Consider the following 12,060-nt stretch of genomic DNA (forward strand, 5'->3'; position numbering starts at 1 on the left):
GGAGGAGAGAGGGGGGAGGAGGAAACCGAGAGTGAGGGTACTGGGGTGGGGGGAGACACCCCGGAGTCCCAGGAGGCATGCAGCCAGGAGCTCTTCTCAAGCCAGGAGGAAGGTAGCCAGTCACAGCAGCTGGTACTTGGTGAGGGGGGGGGGGGAGGAAGGAGGAGGAGGAGGAGGAAACCAAGAGTGAGGGTACTAGGGTAGAGGGAGACACCCCAGAGTCCCTGGTGGTATGCAGCCAGGAGCTCTTCTCAAGTCAAGAGGAAGGTAGCCACTCGCAGCAGCTGGTACTTGGTGGAGGACAAACATAGGAGCCGGGTTCCCAGTAAGCGACTTTTATTTTCAGGATGGAAATTTTTTGGGAGAGGAGGGAGGGTTCTGCGTGCATGCATGCCTAGATGTGGAATAACGAGGGGTGGGAGGACCATTGCTGCACACAGGCAAGCTGCATAGGGGCCAGGGCGGTATCTGCATTGCTGTCGAAGACCCTCCCGCTCTTCCCAGGTGACCGCAGCAGCGAGATGTCTTCCAGGATTAACTCCTGTGGAAAATGTTGGGAAAGTGTTCAGTGTAGGTGCCCCCTGCAGCTGTTTGCTTTCCCCAACACACAGAAACCCCAGCACAGCCCTGAAGCAATCAGTCCCGCTTACTCACCATTTCCGGGCTCCTGTGGGTTATGTGCGCTCTCTTTGGTTTGGGAAAATTATGCTAAAGTGAAGACTGTAAACTCCTTCACTGTGTGGGAATAACTGTCTAAGATATAAACAATGCTGTCTCTGTTAAGTGTTGCCTTTTTTCCCTTTCCACAAGCAACCTTGAGTTCTTAGCTGCCCGTGTTATCAACAGCTCAAAGACTCCAAAACCTCCGGAAGAAGCTGCGAAAAAGCAAAGAAGACCTGCTGCAAGCAGTTATGGATCACTCTGCCACAGAGAATCAAAAAATGCAGGACTGGAGGGAAAGGGAAAGCAGGATACACCAGAAAAATGCAGCGGTCAGGAAGAAAAGCACAAAGCAGCTAATAAGTAACCTGGCGCGCCACGCGGACTCTATCCAGGCGCTCGTAGCCATGCAGGAAGAGCACTACTGCATGCCTCACCCCATCCCAAAGCTCTTTCCGTTGTGCCCCAATGTCAGCTCAAAACCCACTTCTCCAGCATCCAGGTTCTTACCACCACCAGCTGCCTCCAACACCTGTACATTCACCAACCAGCCCTGAGAACTACGACCCTTACCCTCTGCCCTCAACCCCCATCACCATGCAGTATAGGCATCCTGAAGTACAGCAGTCATTGCACAGCACTCCAGACAGGACATAGTCAAACCTGGGACTGTACAGTTTCCCACCCCACCCCCCTGCCCTTTTAGGTTCCCAAAACGTTGTGTGTTTGTCAATAAATTTATTTTCTTTTCAATAAATGAATTCTTGGTTTTGAAAACAGTCTTTATTATTGCAGAAAGTCAAAGATACCTTAGCCCAGGAAAGAAACAGGCACTGCAAATCAGCAACCACTGCACTTCACTCCCGTGCAAGGCACCAAACATTACTGTTGGTTTTCAGCCTCAAATTCCTCCCTCAAGGCATCCCTATTCCTTGAAGCCCTGTGATGAGCCTCTCTAGTAACCCTGCTCTCTGGCTGTGCAAATTCAGCCTCCAGGCGTTGAACCTCGGAGGTCCATGCCTGACTGAATTTTTCACCCTTCCCTTCACAAATATTATGGAGGGTACAGCATGCGGATATAACCACGGGGATGCTGTTTTCCCCCAAGTCTAGCATCCCATACAGAGATCACCAGAGCCCCTTTAAACGGCCACAAGCACAATCCACAGTCATTTGGCACCGGCTCAGCCTGTAGATGAACCAGTCCTTGCTCCTGTCAAGCTTCCTTGTATATGGTTTCATGAGCCAAGGCATTAATGGGTAAGCAGGGTCTCCAAGGATCACAATGGGCATTTCAACGTCCCCTACTGTGATCTTCCGGACTGGGAAAAAAGTCCCTGCCTGCAGGTTCCTGAACAGGCCAGTGTTCCAAAAGATGTGTGCATCATGCATCTTTCCAGGCCAGCCTGTGTTAATGTCAATGAAATGCCCACAGTGATCCACAAGCACCTGGAGAACCATAGAGAAATACCCCTTCCGATTAACATACTCGGATGCTAGGTGGGCTGATGCCAGAATAGGAATATGCATCCCATCTATCGCCTCTCCACAGTTAGGGAAACCCATTTGTGCAAAGCCATCCACAATGTCATGCACGTTCCTCAGAGTCACTGTTCTTCTTAGCAGGATGAGATTAATGGCCCTGCAAACTTGCATCAACACGATTCCAACCATCGACCTTTACACTCCAAACTGGTTCCTGACCGATTGGTAGCTGTCTGGAGTTGCCAGCTTCCAGATTGCAATAGCCACCTGCTTCTCCACCAGCAAGGCAGCTCTCAATTCTCGTGTCCTTGCCGCAGGGTGGGGGGGCCGAGCTCAGCACACAGTCCCATGAAAGTGGCTTTTCTCATCCGAAAGTTCGAAGTGGGTATTCACCCACGAAAGCTCACGCTCCAAAACGTCTGTTAGTCTATAAGGTGCCACAGGATTCTCTGCTGCTTTTACAGATCCAGACTAACACGGCTACCCCTCTGATAGAAGCAATTTATTGTCATACGCGTCAGGCGACTTACTATCATCTTCAGATTCCTCATCACTTTGTATCTTAAGGAATAGCTCAACTGCCAAATGTGATGTGCTGCCGAGACTCGTCAGCATACGCCTCAGCAGTTCGGGCTCCATTTCCCACAGAAATCGCACTGCACAGAAACTGTTGAGAGAGTCAAGATGGCGCCAAACGTGTAGGGAAAAACAGGGATTGCTGGGATGTGAAGCGATGCGTCACGGGGCGTTGGGACAGGAAGCAGAATGACCCGCCCCCTCCGCCCCCTTCCCACAACCCACGGCGCCAAAATGGCACCAAAATGGGATGAGGTGCTCTGTAGGATAGCTACCCGTAATGCACCACTCCCACCACCACTGCAAATGCTGCAAATGTGGCCACACTGCAGCTCTAGTAGCTATCAGTGTGGCCACACTCCAGTGCTTTCCCTGCACAGCTGTACGAACGCAGCTTTAACTCCCAGTGCAGCACACCTGCAAGTGTAGCCAAACTCTTAGAATGTGTTTTGGTTTCATTTCATTTGACCAGACTTGTTGTGCTTTAACTTATAATCACTTAAAATCTATCTTTTTCATTAATAAATTAGTTTATTCTACCTGAAGCAGTGCATTTTATTTGAAGCATGTCAGAGACTCCCCTTGGGATAACAAACCTGGTACATATCAATTTCTTTTTTAAATTGATGAACCCATATAAGCTTGCAGCATCCAGGGGGCATAGCTGGACACTGCAAGCTGGAGGTTCCTAGGTTGTGTCTGGGACTGGAGATATTGGCTGGTGTCATTCGGTTCCACACTCCAAGGAGCAGCTTACATGTCAGAGTTTGTGCGTGAACAGCCCATGAGTGGGGGTTCTCACAGCACAGCAGGGTAAGGCTGGCTCCCAAAGTGAAGGATTGGAGTGGCCTAGCAGATCACCCGTCACAATGTCACAAGTGGCAGTGGAGTTATTCCTTAATCTACATAGGCAAGAGAAGTGCAACACTGATCTCACCACACGTAGTAGCTACAACACAAGATTGCTTGTGACATTCCCGGAGGTGCTGACCACAATGCAATGCCACTTTTGAGCTCGGGAAACAAGCACTGAGTGGTGGGATCACATTGTGATGCATATCTGGGATGACGAGCAGTGGCTGCAGAACTTTTGGATGAGGAAAGCCACATTAATGGGACTGTGTGATGAGCTTGCCCCAGCTCTGTGGCACAAGGACTCAAGAATGAGTGCTGTCCTGTCGTTGGGAAGCGTGGCAACTGCACTGGGGAAGCTGGCTACTCCAGACTGCAACCTATCAGTCACTAATCAGTTTGGAGTGGGAAATTTGACTGTTGGACTCTTATTGATGGAAGTCTGCAGGGCCACTAACCGCATCCTGCTCCGAAAGAACATGAGTCTGGGCAATGTGCATGACATTGTGGATGGCTTTTCACAAATGGGCTTCCCTAACTACAGAGGGGTGATTGATGGGAAGCATATTCCAATTCTGGCACCAGATCACCTAGCTGCCAAGTACATTAATCACAAAGGTCATTTCTCAATGGCTCTCCGGGACTTGTGGATCACCGTGGGCATTTCACAGCCATTAACGCAGGCTGGTATGGAAAGGTGCATGACACACACATCTTTTGGAACACTGGGCTGTTCAAGAAGCTGCAAGCAGGGACTTTCTTCCCAGATTAGAAGATCACCATGGGGAAGTCAAAATACCCATTGTGATCCTGGGACACATTGTGATCCCTGCCTACCCTTTAATGCCATGACTTACGAAGCCATACATGAGTCAACTTGACAGCAGCAAGGAGCAGCTTAACAACAGGCTGAGCAAGTGCTGAATGACTGTTGAGTGTGCTTTTGGAGGTTTGAAAGCCCACTGGTGCTGCCTCTATGGGAAGCTGGACCTGGTCAATGACAATATTCCTATGCGTATAGCCATGTGCTGTATGCTCCATAATGTCTGTGAAGGGAAGGGTGAAAGCTTCACTCAGGGCTGGACCACAGAGGCTCAGGGCTATTAGAGGGGTGCAGCACAGGATCATAAGGATCAGTGATGCCTTATGGCAGCAATTTTAAGCTGAAAGCCACTAATATTTGTTGCTGTGCTCGGGAGTGCAGTGCTTGTAATGCTAGGAGGTGATTGGTGCAGACGATATAATATATGATTTAACATAATTGTATGTTGCTTTGCAGGGCTTTTTGCTTTCAATTAATAGAATAAAGATTTCTTTCAGACCAACACAATTCTTTTATTAAAAACAGCAACTAGAGGAGAGAGTCAAGCGAAAAAACAAAACAAAAAAAATCAGCAGTGAGAGGGATGGGAGAAGGGAAGGTGTCAGGAGGAGGATGGGTCCCAGGATGGCTAAAGATTTATGTATGCCCACGGATCATATCCAACCATCTCCTTTGAAGTAGAATGCAGCAGGTACTGTACTTCAGCAGGGCCAAACTGCAGAGGGATGGGTGTTGAGTGCAGTGGGTACTGGGAGTCCGCAGTGCTGGTCTGTGAGGGGAGAGGAGTGGAATGCCGCGGGTATAGGCTGGAGCCAGGAGGCTGATAAGAGTGTGTGGGTGGTGTGTGAGGGGAGCATGGGAAAGAGTTTTGCGACGGCAGATGCAGGGGAGGGAGGACATGGAGCTGCTCGGTTTCGCCTGGAGTGTGTCTGGCACTCCATAACATTTAAGAGCTACTCCATGGCTTCATTCTGGCATGCCACATCCTCCTTTTGGTCCCTCTTCTCTCTGTCCTGTTACTCCTTCAATTCCTGTTTCTCAGTGGCAGAGTGCATCATAACCTCACAGAGAAAGCCCACCTTAGTTCTTCTTTCTAATTCTGCACAGCCAGGGCCAGCGCTTCCATTTAGGCAGCTTAGGCAATCGCCTAGGGCACCAGGATTATTGGGAGGCGGCATTTTGCCGGTGGGAGGCGGCAGGCGGCTCCAGTGGACCTGCCGCAGTCATGCCTGCAGAGGGTCCCCTGGTCGCAGCTCCGATGGACCTCCCTCAGGCACGGCTGCGGCAGCTCCACCGGAGCCGTGGACCAGCAGACCCTCTCTGCAGGCACGACTGCGGCAGGTCCACTGGAGCAGCGGGACTAGCGCGCGGGGCCGCGAAATGGCGAAATGGCCAAACACTAGCACCAGTCCTGTGCGCAGCCATTTAGAAGCTGATAACAAAGAAGGAGGCTGGGCTCCCAAGGTCATCTCTGTGAAGTTTAAATGCAACATTTTACAGAAGCAGGATTGCCTGCAACTCAGAGAACACTGATTCCGTGATTTAAAGCACAGTCAGTACTCACATACTTGTCACTAACTGGCTGACCCCAGGCAGGCACATGTAAGCCACAAGACCCCCAAAATGGTGAGCAGGCAGAGTAAATCACTCTTCCCGGACCCTGCTGTACACTGGGCTCATGGCTTTTGGGGAGAGCCAGCACTGTAGGGGGTGGAGGAGCTGATAATCATTCCCATCCCCACACTTTCCACAGGAGGGATCATTATGGACAATATCTCACTGCTGAGGGTGAGCAGGGAATCAAGGGAGGGTCTTCTCCAAGACTGCGGCTTCCGCCCTGGCCTCTATGCAGCTTGCCTGTGTACAAAAATGGTCCATCCCCTGCACCCCCGTGATGGCACAGTGGCACGGGAAAGTTACCATTGATGGGGCAAGAAACAAAGCAGCTCTGTCGAAGAACCTGTGGCAGCAGATTGCCCAGTATCTCTACGAGAGTTTCCTGGAGATCTCTGAAGGAGATTCCCACTAAAGGAGGGAGTCAATCAACATCTTGTTCCACCGCTCAGGCTAGGCATGCAGTGGAAGACAAGCCTGCTTTCTGCTACCCTCCTCCCCCCAACAACTCACTTCAGTGATTCCAAAAGTCAAATCCACTTACCAGGGGCCTCCTCTCCTGCTTGCACTTCACCAACATCTGACAGGTGTGACTGGCTAGCCTTCTCTGGGATAGAAAAGAGCTCCTGGCTGTATGCATCTCTGGCCTCCCAGTTATCTTCTGCCTCTGGGTCCCCCTCCACATCCTTGCCCAAGATTTCCTCCTCCTGGCTTGGTCCACTTTCGACTGGTACACAAGCCATGGAAGTATCTGCAGTGGTCCTCACAGTGGAGGTGGGGTTGCTGCGGAGTATTACATCTGGCAGCTCATGGGCTTAGCACTGGAGTGACGGTTTGCCTCCCATGCCTTGTGGAAGGAATTCCACAACTCCTTCACTTTGACCCTGCACTGTGATGTGTCCTGATCATGGCTCCTTTCTGTCATGCACTGTGAAATTTGTCTATAGGTATCATAATTGCTATGGCTGGAGCACAGCTGGGACTCGACAGCCTCCTCTCCCCAAATGCTGATGAGGTCCAGCAGCACAGAACTGCTCCAAGCAGGGGATTGTCTGGTGCGTGGAGCAGGCATGGCCACCAGGAAAGATGAACTGAGACCACTGCATGTGTCACCAAGCAAACAGGAAGGGGGCTTTCAAAATTCTAAAGGAATTTACGGGGTGGGGATGACAGTTGGTTATCCGAGGCAATTCAGCAGAGTTCAAACCGATGACCAGAGGAAAGAACAGGCATTGCTGGACACCTCCCGGAGGCCAATTGCAGTGCTGTAATTGACCATGATGTCTACACGGGCACCACAGTGCTGTACCCCCAGCGCAGAAAGCCTTGCGTTGGGATGGTTTTTTTACAGCACTACAACTGCACAGTTTCTGTGCCCTAAGTGGCTTGGGAGTGTGTACACCTTGGGAGTTAGAGTGCAGAAAGCTGCTTTACTGCACAGAAACTTGCCTGTGTAGACAGAGCCTTAGCAAGTGTGCCTTCTCTGGGTCACTAGAAAACCTCGCTGTGTATCTGTGAAGCATTGTTAGCCATTGTGCTTTTCCAACAGGTGATAACTGAATAGAGATACTCATAAATGCCATGAGGTTGTATGCCTCAGTTTCCCCGTCCCTGCAGAAGACCAGGCTTATTATGGTTTCCCTGCTGTGACAAGCTTTGAGCCTGTTTACAGGCATTAGCTAAAATAGGATCCCCATAAAGTCTTGTTTACTACCCCTAACGTGTCCAAAAGCTTTCCACAAAACTCATGCATGTTACATCTTTTCATAGGACTTACCGTCAGTACCAAACTCTTCATTATAAGGTTCACCATTAGCAACCATCTTTCAATTACGAGATTTAACAAAAACACCAAACCTTTCATCACAGGTAGACATTTCCAAATATTTTTAATTATACCAGGCCTTCTTCTTGGACAGTTTGGTTTATTCAATATCCATTGAGTCTTTCAACTCCTCCCTGAACTGTCACATGTGTTTAGTTACTGGTTTTCCTTTTGTTTCTGTGTCCCAGTCAGTACAGATCTCCATCTTAGGTCATCTTTGGGGTCTTGGTGTGACAGGGCATGGAGAGGTAAGGATGTATGGGGACTTTGAGTGTTGCCAGCCTTCTGTGGAGATGTTTCCCACCCCCAGGGTTATTCCTATGTGAAAAATCCACACACACCCACCCAGGCTTTCCCTGAGATTCCCACTCCAAGCACTGGGACCTTCCCCACCCCTTTTCTAGAGGGTTGTGATCTCTGCTTTCTGGGCTAAGCCATGTGTCTTTCACAGCTGCTTGGTATGTCTTACTTCCTCCCCTCTGTCTGATGGGTCATTAGCATTTTCACAAACAACTGTCTCTTCCGTAGGATCTACATCCTGTCTTAAAGAGACAGAGTTTTCCCAAGCATGTGAGAAAAAAAGTCCTGCAAAATCTGGACTTGCATTGGGGTACCCTCCATCATCCCTCTCTCTATCTCTAAGAGGTCAGTTGTGTGACTGCTCCCCTGGAGAAGAGTCTCACATCTGAGCCACAGGTTGGGTGCCTGGCAGCACAGATATTGAATCAGACATTGTGTCTTGGGCATCCTCCCTCATGTGATCAATGATGAGACATATATGTTCTTCCCCTATTCCTCTCCCAGTTTCTGGACCACCTTTTAGGATACATACACCTGTGCTTTCTAGAGTGGGATCTGTCCCCTTTCAGTTGTGAAGGACTCAAGGCTAACAGCCTGGACAGTTATCTCAGTGGCACGTGCTCCAGCCCCGTCCCTTCCTGAGGCACTGTTGCCTCCAGCTGCAGACTTAATGGAACTCACAACTACCTCCTCAGTTGTCTCTAAGGTTCCATCACGACTGGTTATGTGGAAGCTAATTTTACAATCCCGATATGATAAGTGATAGATGCCTGAGGGGATCCTGTGCTCAGGTTCATAGCATTCCCATGGACTATCTGCTGCCTCCTTCACCGAGAAGTCTGAAGGAATGCCTAACATAGTAAATGCTAATGGGAAGAGGGCAGGTTTAGAAGATAAAATAAAATAGAACAAGTTAAAAATCACTTAGAAAAGTTAGATGCCTGCAAGTCACCAGGGCCTGATGAAATGCATCCTACAATACTCAAGGAGCTAATAGAGGAAATCGAGTCTAATTCATATCTGTAAAATGTGGGAGATGGAAATTTCCATAGATGGAAGGGCAATAATGCCCTTCTATAAAGAAATAAAAAACCAGGAAACTACAGACCAGTTAGTTTAATTCTGTCCAGGGAACATTAATGACACAGTCATTAGCAATAATCATCTGCAAACACATGGAATTGAGGGTAGAGTGTAGAGGAATAGCAGCATGGAGTTGTAAAGATAAAATCATGTTCAAACAATCTGAGTACTTTCTTTGATGATACGCGAGTCTTGCGTTAGGCGACAGTGACTTGTATACCTAGACTTTAGTAAGCATGTTAATACGTTCTCGATGATATCCTTATCGATAAACTACGTAAATACACTTAGATGGAGTACTTGAGTGGGTGCATACTGGTGTTAACCTCTCAGAGAGTGGTTATAATGTTCCCATTCCTGTGAAAAGAAACAAGTGGGATGGTTCGCGAGGTCTGTTTTTCACGGCTATGTCAATATCTCTATCAAAAACTTAAGTATGGTCATAAAAGTACGCTTATTAAGTTGCAATGATATCAACTGGACGGGATTGCAAGCTTTGAGATTGGGGTCAAAATTCAAAATGATGTGCAAAATTGGAGAAATGTCTCAGGTTAAACGGATGAAGCTTTAAGACAAATGGCAAATGCTTCCATTTAGAAGGACAATAGTTTCACATACAGAATGGAAGAGCCTGTCTTAGGAAGGAGAATATGGCAGAAAGGGATTATGTTAAGTGAGCACAGCTAAATAGAGTTCACAGTTATTACTGTTTGCCAAATAGAAACGTGATTCTCGGATGCCATTACACAGTGTGTGTGAGCACGCAGAAAGTCATTTTCCGCTCTACTCTCCACTGTTATATGGCCTCAACTGGATATTGTTGTCCAGGCTGCGACGCATTCAAGAATGTGGAAAAATTTGGAGAGGTCCAGAAAGAGCAACAAGATATTAAAGGCTAAAACAGACCTATTGAAGAAGCTGAAAGAATTGGGTTTGTATTAGTCTGGAACAGAGCGAGATTGACGAGGGACATGAAGCAGTCTTTCAATAGCTAAATGGGTTCATTCAGAGGAGGGGAGAAACTTGTTCACCTTAGCTCTAATGAATTACTAGAACAAGAAGCAATGGCATTAAACGCACAAGGGAGATTTGGTATGGACCAGGAAAAATTCCTAACGATCAGAGGTAATGTCAGTTAAACACTGGAATAAATTGCCTAGGGAGGTTGTGGAATCTCCATCTCTGGAGATATTTAAGAGTAGGTTAGATAAATGTCTATCAGGGACAGTCTAGACAGTATTTGGTCCTGCCATGAGGTCCCTTCCAGTCCTAGAATCTATGAATCTATGGACATGTGACCTTCCCATGTGACTCCAAAAACTCCATCTTGGAGCTAAATTCTTGATAGAAGAGAGGAGGGGGTCTCCACCAACAAGAGAAAGTCTATTTAAGCCCCTGAGGAACCCCTCCATTTTGTCTTCAGCTGGTTCAAGAGAGAGGCTCTCCACTCCCAAAGGTTACCTGAAAGAGGCTGGAATAAAGGACAATAAACACAGGGGGTGGGAGTGACTGCTGGATTCAGATTAGAAGGAGGCTAGTCTGTAAAGGAAGCTTACTGGAACACATCTGAGGGTGAGATTTCATCTGTCATCATTTTCTTACTGTATTAGGCTTAGACTTGTATGTTTTATTTTATTTTGTTTGGTAATTTACTTTATTCTGTCTGTCACTACTTGGAACCACTTAAATCCTACTTTCTGTATGTAATAAAATCACTTTTTACTTATTAATTAACTCAGAGTATGTATTAATGCCTGGGGGAGAAAACAACTGTGAATCTCTCTCTATCAATGCTATAGAGGGTGAACAATTACGAGTTTACCCTGTGTAAGCTTTATACAGGATAAAATGGATTGATTTGGGGTTTGGACCCCATTGGGAGTTGGGCATCTGAGCGTTGGAGACAGGAACACTTCTGTGAGCTATTTTCAGTTAAACTTTCAGCTTTTAGGGGACGTGGTTCAGACCTAGGTCGGGTTTGCAGCAGGCTAGCGGGTCTGGCTCAAACCAGGCAGGACAGTGAAGTCCCAAGATGCAAAAGGGAAACAGGTTGAGAAGTAGTCTCAGGACATCAGTTTCTGTGATGCAACCTGACACAAGAGCATCCTCTGGCAAGGAGTTCCACAGGTTGACTGTGCACTGCAAGAAAAAGAACTTCCTTTTCTTTGTTTTAAACCTGCTGCCCATTAATTTCAATTGGTGACCCCTAGTTCTTGTGGAATATATAACATTGCCTTATATACTTTATCTGCACCAGTCGTGATTTTCTAGACCTCTATCATATCTCCCCTTAGTCGTCTCTTTTCCAAGCTGAAAAGTCCCAGTCTCATTAATCTCTTCTCATACGGAAGCTGTTCCATACCCCTCAACATTTTCCAAATCCAATATATATTTTTGAAATGGGACGACCATATCTGCACGCAGTATTCAAAAGGTGGGTGTGCCGTGGGTTATACACTGTGAGCTACAGGCTCCCAGCCAGGAGGAACAAAAGGGAGCTGAAAGCTAAAGAAATAAGCCACACAGTGGTCTTGTCCCTCGTATCATAAACATCTTTCCTAATTCTGAACCTTAGCGTCCAAAATGTGGGTGCCTAGCATGAACCGCCAAGCTTAATTACCAGCTTGGATCTTATCTCGCTGCCTCCAGACAGGAATTACAGTGCCTGCCTCGCTCTGGTCCCCCAAACTTTCCCTGGGGGGACCCCAAGACCCAGAGACTCTGAGTCTCACAGCAAAGGGAAATAACCCACTTCCCTTCCCCCTCTCTCTCCCACACAGACTTTCCTCTCTGGGCTAACCTGAGAGTACTGATGCAATCTCTTACATTACAATACCAAGAA

This window comes from Chelonoidis abingdonii, chromosome 1, assembly GCF_003597395.2.
Source record: "Chelonoidis abingdonii isolate Lonesome George chromosome 1, CheloAbing_2.0, whole genome shotgun sequence".
NCBI lineage: Eukaryota > Metazoa > Chordata > Testudines > Testudinidae > Chelonoidis > Chelonoidis abingdonii.